Raw genomic sequence first — 16,702 nt, forward strand, 5'->3', positions numbered from 1 at the left:
TAACTTTGTACAGTAGGCTGATGTCTACACACATTCACACAACCCCTTTCTATTCTCCATCCAGGGGTGCAAGGGCATTATCAGAGTTCAAAGATGCATTCCAGATTGGCAAAAAAACAACAACACCTCCTGCAGTGCAGAGCAGAGCTGGTGAGTGGTGAGGCCTGGGTAGAATTCCAGGGGCCAGGTAAGGAGCGCTGGAGGGCCGCAGTCACTCCTAAGGCCTGAGATTCTCCTGCTTTAAAGGGACTATTAAAACATTTTGCTTAAATTGTTGAAATAATTCAAAAATTTAAATGCATTAGATTACTTGAGTTGGGTCATTTTCTTTTGCTTTGATTTGGGTTTTTGTTTACTGGTTATTGTTGTTTTTGTTATTATGCACTGTGTTAACAGTTCTCCATTTCCCACAGTGTACAAATTAAGCTGCGCAGCTACAAATGTTCTGGCTACAGGAGTTCATTCTGAACCAAATAACTTGTGTTCTGCCAGCAGACCTCCTGCCAAATGCCATGAGTAGAATGAATCGTGAAGGCTGGGCAAAACTGCAGAGTTACTTGTTGGCTGAAGCCTTGATGCCAGCAAAAAGGCAGGGAGGCAAGAGGAGAGGGAGAACACAGGAATAAAGAGTCTACTTGTATCAGACCAAAGACCATCCCACTCCCCACAGTGGCCCATGAGTCCACCAGCAGGGCATGGGGAGCAATTACCTCCTTCCACTCTTGCTCCCCAGAAACTATTATTTTGTGGCATGCTGTCTCTCTACATGGAGATTCCAAAGATGGCCAAGAGTTGAAAGACAAATTCCTTTTGAATCTTGGCAGCAGGACCTGGCTTATTTTTAGTTTAGGGAAAAGATGCCTTGGCAGGTGACATGATAGATGTCCATAAAGCTGTGCATGGAACTCATTGACAGCCAATGAAGCTCCATGTTGGAAGATCAATAAAAGAAAGTCCTTCTTCATGCAACTATGGAATTCCCTCCCTCATGAGGCAATGGTGGCCACCAACTTAGGTGGCTTGGAAAGAAGACTGTATGGGGGGGGGCAGAGAGAGCATGAAATATCAAGAAAATATCTCATACATACTTATTTATCACAGAATACCCACCAACTCTTGGGGGAAAGAACAAGAAAGGGGGGATAGGGTGGAATGGAATGTCTTAAAGAGGACCTGGCTGATTGGCTAGCTGGAATACCATACAGGAGTCCTCCAATGCATATTTTGCTGCAGGCAGTTTCTATGTGTGTTTCTTTATGTTGGAAGTGCAGGATGCAATTCAGCTTTCTGAAAGGGGTTTGCATGGGGTTAAAACTGATAGGGAAAGGAATCCAGTTCCTACGCTGTCTCACTGCTCTTTGCCTATGCTGACGCATAGGTTGCAAGCTCTCACTACCATTTCCCTTAACACTTCTCCTTTCGACCCTCTTGAGAGAGGTCACCCTTTGGATCTCTTTGTCTCCCCAGCTAGTTAAAAGGTAAAGGTGATTTAACCCACAGAGCCACCCACGTCCCCAGCAGCTAGTTAGTTAGCCATAATTAGAAAACTCTTTCCCACCCAAGCATTTATTTCCAGTAATAAACCTCTTTTGTGTCTGTCCTTACCAAGTGCTTCTGTTTGTAATTCTAACAAAGGTAAGCCTGCTTTCTCAAGAATGGATTTGCATGTGTTTAGCTTCAAGTCCTGTGCCAACTTTTGTTTTAACATGAGTATTATTGCTTGGTGTGTGTTGTTGTCCTTGCAATGGGTTTGACGCAGCACAACTTGCAAACTCCAACTACAAGCTGTAATCTATCCCATTAGGGAAAACATATGGGTGCAAAGGGTATGGTTTGAAGGTTGCTGCCCTGATGAATCTAAGCTGGGACTTTTTAAAATTAAGGAAACGTTAAGGAATGGTTTTGATAACATACTATACATGGACTCATGGACGTCCTACTTTTAATGTTCATAATGTGTTATTAAAATGTGACACCAGAGGGCGCTGCAGAGCAACCAGCAGCAGAGAGAGCAGTGCTTGGGGGGGGGGGGTAAAAATGTTTTTATTTACAAGTCTGCCCTGTGACACTTCTTGTCCCATACCTGGAAAGCACAGATCTGAGCAATTTTCCCCTTGACCCACACTTTCTAGGCATGGGTCTCAGCTGCTTTCCCTGTGTCTCACCCCTTTCCCCACTCTTTAGCTCTAAATTGGAACAAGCGGCAGTCTGCAGAAAACCCAGTTGCTGTTTGCTCCAGTTGAGCCTTAAACGGCGGGGGGGGGAGCAGTGGGACAAGAAGTGTGGTTAAGCCCTAAAGCTGCAATCAGATGTGGGGTTTATTGCATTCGTTTTCCTGGTTTCAGTGTTAGCATTTTCTCCTGACTTCTAACATTCTGTTTACATTGTATATTACACTGAGTTTTAAGTGGTTGGAAATAATCATGTGCCAGGAGATCACTCTAGATTTTGCCATGTCAAATTATAGCACCAAACTCCTTTTAGTTAGCTGTGAACAGTTTTTCCCCCCCCCCTGGAGACAATTAACATGAAAGTGAGAACTAAACTTATGCTAGATGACATTTGTGTCATGTGAAAGTGGCATTTGTGTCATGCGAAAGATCATACTGTTGTAAGCCAAAAATGGCTTATCTTCTGAGTTACGCCAATAAAACTCAGAGACAAGAGGAGTTAGGAATCCATTGTTGTTTGTCACAAAGCAATAGGTTACAGTCGAATCTTTTCGCAAAACTGCAACCCTGCCCAAGGGTCAGGGTGGTGGTATTTATAACATTTCAAACAAAGGATTTCAATTTTCACCAATCATGTACATCATTACCTCATTTCATGTTTACTACACATGCGCAATAAGCATTGCTAACTAAACTTTGATTCTCACTGTGATCTGTTACATTGTGTTAATATGCATGTTGGGAACCTGTGCTATGTGTAGCCATTTGTACCATGTATGAACTTACGTTCTAAGTCATGAGCTATATCTTCGTGATTTAGGTATTCGCTGTCCTTCTGTCTCAGTGGGGGGGGGCAGCATCTTGCAAAATCATCAGTTTCTTAAAGCAGCAGGTTACTATAACTTCTCTATTAGAAGCATATTCAAGGATTTATAGGGATTCACATCATCACATTCATTATGGCCCTTTGGGCCACTACCACAATACAAGATGCAGACATCAACATTGGAACGTCGAAATAAAATGTCATCTGAATGTAGCCTTTTTTAAAAAAATGCACAACACACAAAATGAAAGTGATAACCATTAATTAATTTATGCACCACATAAATCCACAGCAGAGACCTACCCCAACCCCCTCCCCACCCCAACCGTGCTCTAAATGTTGGCTTCTATTTGCAGATCTTCAAAGAGGCAGAAGTACTTCCAGACAGCGACCTAGGCTGGATCTAGACTAGGGGTCCCCAACCTGTGGCCCATGGGCCGGAAGCAGCCCATGGAGGCTGTTTAACCAGCCCATGAGCCGCCCCCAAACCGAGCCACCTATTTGGTGAGTCCCCACGCGCTGCGCTAAACAGGCGCAGCACAGCATGGGAACTCACTTGCACAGTGCTGGAAATCGCTTCTGCACATGCCCAGACGCCAAAAATCACTATGCGCCAGTCCGGCCCACGGAGGATCTCTGCGGGAGTTATCCGGCCCATACCTGGTAAGCCTTGCTGACCCCTGATCTAGCCCATGGGTAGGCAAACTAAGGCCCATGGGCCGGATCCGGCCCAATCACCTTCTAAATCTGGCCCGCGGATGGTCTGGGAATCAGTATGTTTTTACATGAGTAGAATGTGTGCTTTTATTTAAAATACATTTCTGTGTTATTTGTGGGGCATAGGAATTTAAAATATATATATTTTTCAAAATATAGTCCAGTCCCCCACAAGGTCTGAGGGTCAGTGGACTGGCCCCCTGCTGAAAAAGTTTGCTGACCCCTGATCTAGACACAGCAAAGAAGCAATTCAGTTAAACTTCACACAGGGAAAACCCATTGGCAAAAGACGGGACCCCACAGCGCCATCTGGTGTCAAAGTGTTATAACACATGTAAAGCGCTTTATCTTTATGAATGTGAGTGAGTTCCTAGTTTGCAAAATGAGTCATTGGTAACAGGTGGTGGTGGTTGCTAAACTGATTAGACTTTCCCTGGAAAGGGTTGGGGAGTGTAATTATGGTCTGGCATTTTGATGCCAAACTGTTGTTGTAATGCCACAAGAAAAATCTTGCATGCCTGAGAAGCACTAATCCCACAATAAAGACCTCTCTGGAGAAACACCTCCAGGTAAACTGCACAGGTTTCTGTCATAATGCATAATTCAGCTCTTAAATAATTAAAAAATAAGGCTGATTTTAAAATTTGGATCTTCTGATTTGCTGTCTTTACGGCCCTCCATAGAAAAATGAGGTATGTGCTGGAATTGAATTAAATCGCAGTTCTTTTTCACAGCACAGCTGAAGTGCTGGGTGTTTTGCTTCTGTGGGCGCTGTTCCTTCTGGGATTCTGCAACGAAGCTGAATTTGTAATCGTACAAATTCAGACTCCCTTCGCATCATACCTCTGGCAAATCAGGCAATACGTTCTGTGAATGAATGTGACAGTAGACAAGGCTAGTCTTCTTCCTACTGACTGTCAAATAAAGCTGAAGGGCATTAATGAGGCAAATGTTCGCTGATTTGGGAGCGGGGATGTGCTAGGTGTTTTCTGTTGTCTTAGAGACCTCTAGTGGGCAAGGCCATGTGCTGCAACATTTTCCTCTTCAATGCTTGAACTACAGTGGTACCTCGGGTTAAGAACTTAATTTGTTCTGGAGGTCTGTTCTTAACCCGAAACTGTTCTTAGCCTGAGGTACCACTTTAGCTAATGGGGCTTCCCACCGCTGCCACGCCATTTCTGTTCTTATCCTGAAGCAAAGTTCTTAACCCGAGGTACTATTTCTGGGTTAGCGGAGTCTGTAACCCAAAGCGTATGTAACCTGAAGTACAACTGTACTTTGCAGGGGTTTCACCAGCTACCCGGAGACACGTTCCTAGGCCCGGCATGGGGAATGGCAGTTGCAAGGAACTGCTGTTAGCCCTTGACTCTCCTTCACATCCAGCCCATAAGTTTAGAACACACAGATTCCATCAGAGAATGTTGGGAACTGTAGTTCTGTCTTCCCACAGCTACAAATCCCCAGCACCCTCAATGAACTGTACAAGATGTGCAAGAAGATTCTGTTAGTTTAATTATTTGCAATTTACAATTTATTTATCATTAGTCATTTATTGCGTAATAAACTTGGTGTGTTGTTATGGAACATTCACGTCTTTGTCTTTAGCTATGCAGAAAAGGGACATAGAAATGAATATGACTTGATTGATGGGAATATCACCATCAGCCCAGAGTGCTGTTTCCAGCAGCAAACAGCCACATTCCTGCCTAGTACCTCACAATAGGTGACTCTTTTTCCTCAGCATCCAGGGGTTCAATGGTAGGCTGCTCCTATATATGGAGTCACAATTAAACTATATTCCACTTTATTTAGCTTGTTTATTCATTTCAAAGCACTTCTAAACCACTTGATATTTTTAAAATATCTATGTGGCGTATGCTATGTACAATAAAAAATATCCATTAAAAGAAAAAATACGGCCTAAAATCAATTTAAAAACACTATAAAAGCATATAAAAGCTAATGAAATGAATAATGATTAATTTAATAAATAAGTGTTATTCTGTGGTGAAGCCTGCTTGTGCACATTCTCATACATTCCATCAGTTGAGATACAGGTGAGATACGTCTTTTGATGAGCATAGAGGGTGGTTTTACACAGTGGTGGACTTGAATGTACCCTGTGCAAGGCCGAAAGAGGGCACCCTCTCAGCTCAGGACCCACTGGGTGCGCACCACTCGCACAGCCCAAAACCCGCCCCTGGTTGTACACATCCAAGGCCTCTAGCTGCAACATGTGACTTTTTAAGTTCAGGACTTACAGCCTGATGGAGGCTCCAGAGAGGGAGGCAGGAGGTGGAAAGTAGAGGGAGAAAGAGAAGAAGAAAGAGACAACTTTTAAAAATTAAAAGCAGGTCTGGTTTTGCAACTGATTTTGCACTGCAAGTCTGAAAAAGCCCATAGGATGCTATAAGAACCCACACAGCTCAATCTTGGGGGCATCTGCTCTGCATGTAAAATGTCCCAGGTTCAATTCCTGGCATCTTTCCCATTTTCCCCCTGACGTTCAGGGTGTAGGTGCCATTACTTATGCAGCCAAAATGGCACCACCCAGTCATGTGACAGAACTGGGAGACTCCTAAACAACTGGAGTGTGCTCAGTGGCAGCAGAACGTTGACTGACTGTTATTGGGATCGATAGGAAGCTGGGTGGAGAGAGATGGCTGGAATGGAGTTTCTTGGGAAAGGACTTGGCTCTGTGGCTGGCTAGAATCTTGAGCACTGGCGTGTTTCATTGGAAGGACCTCTTGCCTTTTGTTTAGAAATGGGTCTCAAGTAGTATGGCTTGGAGAGGAACATAAGACCCTGCTCACCACAGGAGTGGAGGCACACCATGTTGACAACCCCCCAGAGTAGACAGTTCTGAGCTGAGTGGCTCAATAGACTGACTCAGCCTAAGGCCTTTGGCCACTGGACAGTCTACTGTGATCGCCTTCCACGCTCCAAGACCATTTTTCTAGCCTTGCTACTCCTTAAGGTTTGTTTAGCGCAGCAATGGGGTGTGGGTGGGCTGCAAATCCCATCACCCTTGGCCATTGGCTACACTGGATGGGATTGATGAGAGTTGGGACCCAAGCACATCTGAGAGGTCACAGGTTCCTCCCCCACCTCCCTGTTTTCTAACTGGTGGTGGCAAACTGAAGATGGGACTCTCCAGATCGTGCAGAAGATGGAAGCGGCAGCCTATTCAGGAGGCATTTTAAACAAAAAACCATCAGAGGCTTTCCTCCTGACCAAACTTCCGCAATGATCAATAGCCTGAACACACGCTAATCCTATTATAGCAAAGAGGAACGAAAGCCAGTGATGAGAAAATGATTAGACCATCCAGTTCAATCAGCTAATCTGTTTGTCTTCCTCATCCCTGCCCTTGATTACGTTTCTGAAACAAGGTTCCAATGAAGGCGGCAAAGGCAAAGCCACGCGTCTCCCACAGCTCCTCATAATGAAGGCTCCCCCTGCGCACAGGATCACATCCGTCTTGCTGTGGAATATTCGAGAGGACTCGAGCGAGGGGAAGCAATTCCCTTGGCAGAAGATCAAACTAATTTTAAAGTGCAGGGAATGAAATACATGGAATTCATCCAGAGTGGAGGAGTAAGTAATCCCTGGAATGCAGAGAGAGCCCCACAAAGGAATCGGCAATGCCACCACTTATTCCACACTTATGCGCCCGTCCTGCATGCCCAGAATGTTGTGCTCAGGTCCTGTTTGAGGGTTTTCCACAGGCATCTTGTTGATCCCTATGAGAACAGAATGCTGGACTAGATGGGGCATTGGGCTGACCCAGCAGGACTCTTCTTGCACTGTGATGTGTAGATATAATGAAAGCACAATGCCTGCTGCTCTGAGTGCTCTGCAGAGGGTACAGAATGGAAACATAATAAATAAATGTTGGAAAGTGCTTTTTAATGGATCAGATAGAGGTTATAAGGAGACACTCTACAGACTGCGGATTGCAGATTTTCCACAGGGCTTCGCCTAAGAAGTTGTTCCTAGTGGACGGTGCACTGCCCATCGTCTGTTCCAGAACTATATATTTATTTGTTTCATATTCTCCCAGAGCTGACATTCTCTCCAGTCAAGAGAAAAGACTAGCCTGCAGATATCAAAACAAACCTTGCCACTATGTGATTAAATACTCCTGTTTTAATTAGCCAATCTGCTGGGGAGAAAAAGCGCTGCCCAGAATTGGCTACCACTCCTGTGGCCGAGACCAACAAGGAGGAAAGCATCTTTGGCAGAGTCAAAGCATGCGGAGAAGAGATGGCCCTGCTTTGCAGTGGCTGAAGAGAAAGCACCTTCATAATGAGGGCAGCATCAGAGGCGAGCCCAGAGAGCAGAGAAGCCGGATATGAAAGAAGATGAAGGGAGCAAAGAGAAAGAAATGCTGGCTCCGTGTTTCAAAGGGCTTGCAGCAAGCTTTTCTCTCTTTCTCTCAGACTGGAGAATGGAAGGAGCACAAGTCTTTCATTAAGGCTGAAGCCCACCTTTCCAAGGCCACATTCACACCATACATTTATGATACTACTTAAAACAGTCATGGCTTCCCCAAAAAAATTATGGGAGCTGTAGTTTGCTAAGGGTGTTAAAGGTAAAGGTAAAGGTACCCCTGCCCGTACGGGCCAGTCTTGCCAGACTCTAGGGTTGTGCGCTCATCTCACTCTAGAGGCCGGGAGCCAGCGCTGTCCGCAGACACTTCCGGGTCACGTGGCCAGCGTGACGAAGCTGCTCTGGCGAGCCAGCGCAGCACACGGAATTGCCGTTTACCTTCCCGCTATAAGCGGTACCTATTTATCTACTTGCACTTAAGGGTGCTTTCGAACTGCTAGGTTGGCAGGCACTGGGACCGAGCAACGGGAGTGCACCCCGCCGCGGGGATTAGAACCACCGACCATACAATTGGCAAGTCCTAGGCACTGAGGTTTTACCCACAGCGCCACCCGCGTCCCGCTAAGGGTGTTAGAAGACATCTATTCCCCTTCCCAGAGTGGTTTAATGATCAGTTGCTCATCACAGGGACCTCTGGAGATTGCAGCTCTTTGAGGGGAAATAGAAGGTCTCATAAGAACTCTCAGCACCCTTGTGTGCCATCACTACAGAATTTTATTGGCCACTGCGGGAAACAGATTGCAGGACTAGGTGAATCTTTAGGCTGAAATCCAATGTTCACTCACTAGGAATATATCCTAGTGAAAAGGATCCAGTGGTTTCAGTAGAAGGACACAAGTTAAGCTTGCATCAGCAGCATAGTGCAGCCGCTAAAATGTGATTCTAGGTTGCATCATTGGAAGCAGGGTGGCCAGATCACAAGAAGTAACATTACCACTCTGGTCTGCTGTGGATAGAATTATCCTAGTGTATCATGTCCAGTTCTTGACATTGCAGTTTAAGATACTGACAAACTAGAACATGTTCAGAGGTGGACAACAAAAATGGCAAGGGCTCTGGAGTCTTAAGTCCAAGTGGAAAGGTTGAAAGAGCTGCGTATGTTTAGCCTAGAGAAGTGACTGCTAAGAGGCAATATGACAGCCATCGTCTTCAAATATCTGAAGGGCTGCTGCATAGACAATGGAACAAAACTGTTTTCTGTTGCTCCAGAGGGTAGGACCCCAAGCAATGGGTTCAAATTACAAGGAAAGGTTTTTTAGACAAAGGTCACTTCCAGACTGTTGCTGTTTTTGGATGGAATTCCATCACATGCTGGCAAATTCAGGTCACTCAGTTAAAGTGATCTGAAGCTCTTGCAGCAACAAACCCATTTCCCCATTCTGACAATATGAGCCATGACAGTGGAAGAGACCATGCTGGAGTCCTGGATTTCCTGCCCTGGTAAGAAGGTTCGACTAGATAACCTTTGGAGGTGCCTCCCAACTCTATGAATCCAAGCATAGGATTGCACCCTTAATCCAATCCAATCTTCTTCTGCTCTTTAACAAGTGCAGGCTTGTGTGGTGAGTTTACACTGCAAGGTCCACACAAGCAATCACTATTGATTTAAAACACTCTGCCTATCCCACACGGAAAGAGATATTTTTATTTATTTTTTTATTTTATTTTATTTTATTTATTTATGAAAAAAGGAGCTGCAGCTGCATTTTCTGTGTAAGTCGTGCCAGGATGAACAGCAGGCATATAATAAAGCCCTAACTACAGCTTGCAAGCTGTAAAAATGTCCCAGAGCTCTAAAAGCAGCTGCATCCTCTGCCACATCCAAGATCCCTCTGTTAGAAGAACAATAATTTATTTATTTTATTTAAAAGCAATCTCAAAGGGGCAGGGGAATCAATCTTGGACATGTTGGGTTTTGTTTTTGTTTTTGTTTTTTTGTTTTACACAGGAAAGAATAGAAGAGCTACTGTGATTTTAGAAAGCAGAGATTGGAGCTCATCTCACTCACACGCTGCTTTTTTATTAACTGAAGCCTGTTTGTTGACTCTACTCCTTTTTTTGCCTTTGCCTTTGCCTCCTGCTTAACTCAAGAGTCTCCAGTGTAGCTGTTCCTAACCTGCCAGACAGGTAGCAAATCCCGCTGATGCAGACGTATGCCTTGCGCTCCAGCTGTTGCGAAGCCGTCCTGGGGAAGAGGGTCAATGGCGGCATCTCATTTATTTTATGACACTTGGTTTGCATTTCTCTCCCTCTCCTGCTCTCTCTCTCTCCAAGCCGTCTGCTTTTATTGCTCTCACTGTGCTGCCTTGTTTGTTATTGCAGACCATCTTGACCTGAAGAATACATTGCTTACCATGGCGCAGGCAGAGCTGGAACGCTGCCATGCTCAAACTCCCATCCTTCCTGACCACATTTTAAAAAATTATTTCTTTCTGGGGAAACAAGAAGAAGAGGAGGAAGTTCAAATTAATGAACATGCTGCAGCAGTGGTGCTCCAGAACTTGAAAATCCTTCTACTCCTGGTGAAGTGGTTTACAAGCACATCCCATGTTGTGGGAGACATGACAAAAGACTGCAGCCCACGTTAGTACTACTCGGGGTAGACCTACTGAAATTAATGCACATGAGTTAATCATGTCTATTAATTTAAGTGAGTCCAATCTGAGTAGAATTGGCATCAGCTACCACCCAAAGTAAAAAAAATAAGAGTTCCTACTGGATATGTGTGTGGGTCACATAGGAAGGTAAACAGTTTGTTTGTGGTTTGTGAGGGTGTCTCCCAGGTAGAAATCACGATGACAGTAAATGCACACCACTTCCTGAGTCAGATTGCTGTGTTTCTGTGCTGTGTTTACTGTATATCTCTGTGCTTCTCTGTGTCCATGAAAGTGAGGATGACCAAAATGCTGCCTGCAGAGCACTGAAGAGAAAATAAAGAAAAGTAAATCCCTTTGACTTCCCCAATTAAAAACAAAACAAAACACTGGATCTATTTGTCTACAATTTGTCAGGCTCAGTCCACTCTGGGGAGGCTCCTGTGCCGGTAAATTCCATCCACTTTGGCCAAAAGGGTGGGGGGGCTGTTTTAGATTCCCTATTATGGTGAATGAGTGAACACAGAACTTCGTTTTATACAAAGCGGCTTGGTACCTGAAACACATCAAAGTGGCAACAGTACAGAGTGACTCATAAACAGATCAGGATTTTTATAAAAACATAGGTGCAAGATCTGTGCATTTCTTTTTCATTAGTTGGCTTTCTCACTCTGACCCTGTGATTCTGCCTGCAAAACTCTGCTGTGTAAACTACCAGGAGGAAGAAGCAGAAGTCAGCACAGTTGCCAGATGGTTTGTGGAAATCCTAGGACACCTGAAATCAAAGCGGCAACCAACAGCATGTATTAAATATGGAGAGGGAGTAAGACATGGGTTCCAAATACAGTGGTACCACGGGTTACATACGCTTCAGGTTACATACGCTTCAGGTTACAGACTCTGCTAACCCAGAAATAGTACCTCAGGTTAAGAACTTTGCTTCAGGATAAGAACAGAAATTGTGCTCCGGCGGCGCGGCAGCAGCAGGAGGCCCCATTAGCTAAAGTGGTACCTCAGGTTAAGAACTAAAGGGAAGTCTTCAGGTTAAGTACGGACCTCCAGAACAAATTAAGTACTTAACCTGAGGTACCACTGTACTGTTACTTTCTCTTAGCCTAAACCAGTCAATCAGATTTTAATTAATCACAAAAAGCAAACAAGACAATCCAAATTTAAGTTTGACCTATATATTGTAACTCAGTTGGTAGAGCATGAGACTCTTAATCTCAGGGTTGTGGGTTTGAGCCCCATGTTGGGCAAAATATTCCTGCATTGCAGGGGGTTGGACTAGATGACCCTTGTGGTCCCATCCAACACTACAGTTCTGCGTTTTCAGAACTGCAAATTATCAAAACCTCACACTATAAATTCCCAAGAATCATTTAGATGATAAAAAAAAATCCCTTGGCAATCAATACCATAATGGGGTTTTGTTGTTGTTGTTGTTGTTTAAAGCAGGCTGTTACCTTTCTCACTGCTAGTGCATATATAGCTACCCTACATAGGTCTTACTCTAACCAACCTCAGAAGGTTGTTTTGAGGATAAAATGTGATATGCCCTGAGCGCATCTCCTTCAGGCAGGGAGACGGTTCCTTGGCTGCAAAGTCTGAAGCATGAAACCAAGACAGAGGGTGGATCTCTGTAAAACAAATAAGGACAGTGCAGCAGCAAATTCCATTTATCTGGATTTTCTCTGCCCAAAGACACTCTGCCAAAAGGCTGGAAACGCAGGCAAGATTTTTGGAGGCTGACTGTGGCTCTGTGGGAGAAGCAGGAGAGACGGCTGGGAGTTTCAGATAATAAAGATAATAACAGTGATAATGGTGATAATGACGGTGATAACACTGTGGGTACTCAAATGGTATCATTACTTTTATTGTGAGTTACATTTGTTATGTTATGCAGCTGCAGTACATTAATGGCCCGAAAGGGAGAGAGCACAAGCTCTCTTCCGCTTTATAAACGTTTTCTTGTAGGATCACCTGGATGAATTTTGTCCCTTGCTACAGTAAAATGGGGGTTTTGTGGCCCTCCAGGTGTTGCTTATCATAGAGTTGGAAGGGACCCTGAGGATCATCTAGTCCAACCCCCGGCAATGTAAGAATATGCAGGAATATGAAGCTGCCCCATATGGGGATGAAACCTGCAACCTTGGTGTTATCAGCACCATGCTTTAACCAACTGAGCTATTGCCATTGAACTCAAACTCCAAATGGCCTCAGTTAGTATGGTCAATGGACAGGGATGATAGGAATCGTGGTCCGACAATCATCTGGAGGATAACAGGCTCCTTAGTCCTGTGCTACAAACAACCAGGCTTAGACATCAGCCTTCTCTAACTTGCTTCCTTCCTGGTGTTTCAGGTGCCCTCAGTCTCAGGGTCCCAGCAATCATGGCTAATGATCAGGAATGGTGGCATTTGCAAAACAACTAGAAGGCACCTGGTCAGGGACGGTGGTTGTATACATGAACCTACCTTAAGAAAACAGAGGTTTGATGCCGAAGAGAAAAATGCTTTTTTGCTCACCGTATTAAAGGTAGTGAAAACCATCATCTGAATTATGTGCTGAGGGGCTGCTGTCCTCTGGTGGAGAATCACATTTCTTCATGTTCCTTTCTGAATCAAATTCAGTTTTGGAAATACAAATCTCGATGAAATTCATCGCACGGGTGTCCACGTTAGGACTTCAGTGAAACAAAGCAGCCCCTCAGCACATAATGTCTGCAATCGAAATGTCTGCAATCGAAAGCAGCATGAATCTGGATACTGGTTATTGGAAAGAGCAGGAAGGGGAGCTCTACTGAGCTCAGAGCCTGCTTGCAGACTTCCCAAAAGGCACTGCTTGGTGAGAAAAGGATGCTGGACTAGAGAGGCCATTGGGTCTTCTCCAGAAGGCTCTTCTTATGTTCTGATGTTCTTATGAAAACTCACACCCTTACAGAGATTGTAATCACTCCCAGAAAATCTGGCTGGTCCTCACCAACAAATTAGAACATAAGAGCCACCCCTCTTTGTGAAGACCCAAAGTGTTCATTCCAATACAGTGGTATCTCTGGTTACATACTTAATTCGTTCCAGAGGTCCGTTCTTAACCTGAAACTGTTCTCAACCAGAAGCACCACTTTAGCTAATGGGGCCACCTGCTGCTGCCGCACCGCCAGAGCACAATTTCTGTTCTCATCCTCAAGCAAAGTTCTTAACCAGAGGTACTATTTCTGGGTTAGCAGAGTCTGTAACCAGAAGCGTATGTAACCCGAGGTACCACTGTATCCTGTTTCTCACAATGATCAGGCAGCTGCTTCTGGGAAGCCCACAAGCTAGGCGTGAAGGCAGCAGACGTGTGTGTGTGTGTGTGTGTGTGTGTGTGTGTGTGTGTGTGTTTGCACGCACTGCCTCTGAACTTAGCAGTTCTATTTAACTATTGTACCTCACTGTTACCTATCGCCCTATCCTCCATGGGTAGACAATTCAGCAGCACTGCAGCTAAACTAGGGAGGAACTTGGGGTCCTCCAAATGTTGGACTGTAACTTCCACCAGCAGTGGCTGTTAGCTATACTGCATGAGGCCAATGGGAGCAAAGACCCACAGAATCTGGGAAGCCACAGGTTCCTCCTCCCTGGGTTAAACCAAAGCTGCAATTCTTTTTACATACTTACTTGGGAGTAAGTACTGTTGAGCACAGCTGGAATTCGATTTCAGAATAAGCATGCAAGAGGGCTGCGCTACATGTGTCTTAAGGTAAAGCTAAAGGGACCCCTGACCATTAGGTCCAGTCATGGCCGACTCTGGGGTTGCAGCGCTCATCTCGCTTTATTGGCCGAGGGAGCTGGCATACAGCTTCCGGGTCATGTGGCCAGCATGACTAAGCCGCTTCTGGCAAACCAGAGCATGGAAATGCCGTTTACCTTCCCGCCGGAGCGGTACCTATTTATCTACTTGCACTTTGACGTGCTTTCAAACTGCTAGGTTGGCAGGAGCAGGGACTGAGCAACAGGAGCTCACCCCGTCTCGGGGATTCGAACCGCCAACCTTCTGATTGGCAAGCCCTAGGGCGGCTCTGTGGTTTAACCCACAGCGCCACCCGCATCCCTTCATGTGTCTTAGAACAGCATTAAAACTGCTGTGAATGGTACCATAGCCATTCCTGCTTCCACTTCAATGAATGGCCAGGATTTGACAAGGCCAAACCAGCCAATTCAGCCTTCCTGAAGCATAAAACTCAAATTAATGGCATCACTTGTGCCGTTAGCATTTCTTTATGGGCCGTTATGCACAGAACATTAGTTGTAACCGAACAGAGGAGCAACCCTCTGAGAAGCAAACAAGCACCACTTTCCTGGTGATTAAGATGAAGTTCTGTGCAGAAGTATTATTAATAATATTTGCTATTTTTTCAGATTCTATACAGCACCCTTCCTCCCAAATGAGCCATAAAACAATACAATAAAAATTTAAACAATCACATATTCTCACAGCTAATAATGTCAAGGTTGCTACGAACAGAAACTTTCCATCATCAAATACACCGGTAAACAAGGTAGTGTTTGAATTCCTCTGGAAGTGAATAAAGTGGAGACAAGCGTATCTTACCAGGGAGGGCATTCTACACATAGGGAACCATCACCAAGAAGGTCCTGTAATGGGCCAGTGCAAACAGATGGTTGATATTGGGCAAGTGCTGCCCATGGCACACTCCATTGCCTCTCAAGACAGACAGATGCCCACAACTAGCAGTAGTCATACCTCATGTTACGGACGCTTCAGGTTACGTGTTTTCAGGTTACGGATGGCAGGAAACTCAGAAGTACCAAAACAGGTTACTTCTGGGTTTCACCGCTTGCGCATGCGCAGAAGCGCTAAATTGCACTTTGCACATGCGCAGAAGCTCCAAATTGCGCTGGTGCCTGCGCAGACACGGCGCTTCAGGATGCGAACGCTGCGGGTTGCGGATGTGCCTCCGTCACGGATTACGTCCGCAACCCGAGGTTCCACTGTACAGTGGTGCCTCGCAAGACGAAAAGAATCTGTTCTGTGATTCTCTTCGTCTAGCGGTTTTTTCATCTTGTGAAGCAAGCCCATTGACGGATTAGCGGATTAGCGCTATTAGTGCTATTAGCGGCTTTTAGCGGCTTATCTGCTGATCGGATCAGCTGATAAGCGGCTTAGCGGCTTAGAAAAAGGAGGCGGAAGGCGGAAAAAACCCACAGGAACTCGCAAGACATTTTCGTCTTGCGAAGCAAGCCCATAGGGAAATTCGTTTTGCGAAGCACCTCCAAAACGGAAAACCCTTTCGTCTAGCGAGTTTTCCGTCTTGCGAGGCATTCGTCTTGCGGGGCACCACTGTACTACTACAGAAAGGAGATGAGATTTCAGTGGAACAGAGAAGTTAGAGGGAAGGCCTGTGGATGCTTTCCAAAAAGGGTGCATCCTAGTCCTAAAGGGCAGCCCCAAGTCCAAGGTGGGGTTCAGTCGTAAAGCCAGCTCGTGGGCCTTGAACAGCTAGAGACGAGCCCCGAGTCAGATGCTCCCAGAACCATACCAATATCCCTGAGGAAGCAACTTATTTGTCCGAGGGTAAATATCAAACAGACTCTACAGGATGCTCCCCCATATATTGGGCCGACTCCCCAGCTTACTTACCTGGAATGTCCTGGAGCCATCAAGGCTACTGCACAAAGGGTGTGTGATTAGTTCTCTCTAGAAATGAGGGGGAGCTTGATGTAGCTGGGGAGGCGAGGATTTACTATCTGACTCCTGAATTTGACTGCAGTTTATGGACTACCCTTGGTTTGCATTTCATCTGCAAATGCAGCCTTCGAGACCTAGGTGTGGAGCAGAACTCAATGAACAAAGATACATGTACATTGTGGATGGTTTTGACTGGAATGCTTTTTCTCTAAGACAAAGTGTAACCTGGGACTTTTGCCATGCCCGTCCCCCCTAAGAAAACTAACAGTAGCCAAAATGAAAGCACAAACACACACACACATATGGAGCAG

General features: G+C 45.2%; 1 long non-coding RNA gene across 1 annotated transcript in view; it reads left to right on the forward strand.

The window, feature by feature from the left end:
• LOC309523465 overlaps positions 1-16,702 on the forward strand; it is a 313,851-nt gene that overhangs the window by 79,332 nt on the left and 217,817 nt on the right. The gene's annotated exons all lie outside the window — the stretch shown is intronic.

Source organism: Podarcis vaucheri (assembly GCF_965113315.1).
Source record: "Podarcis vaucheri genome assembly, chromosome: Z".
In the NCBI taxonomy this organism is placed as follows: Eukaryota; Metazoa; Chordata; class Lepidosauria; order Squamata; family Lacertidae; genus Podarcis; species Podarcis vaucheri.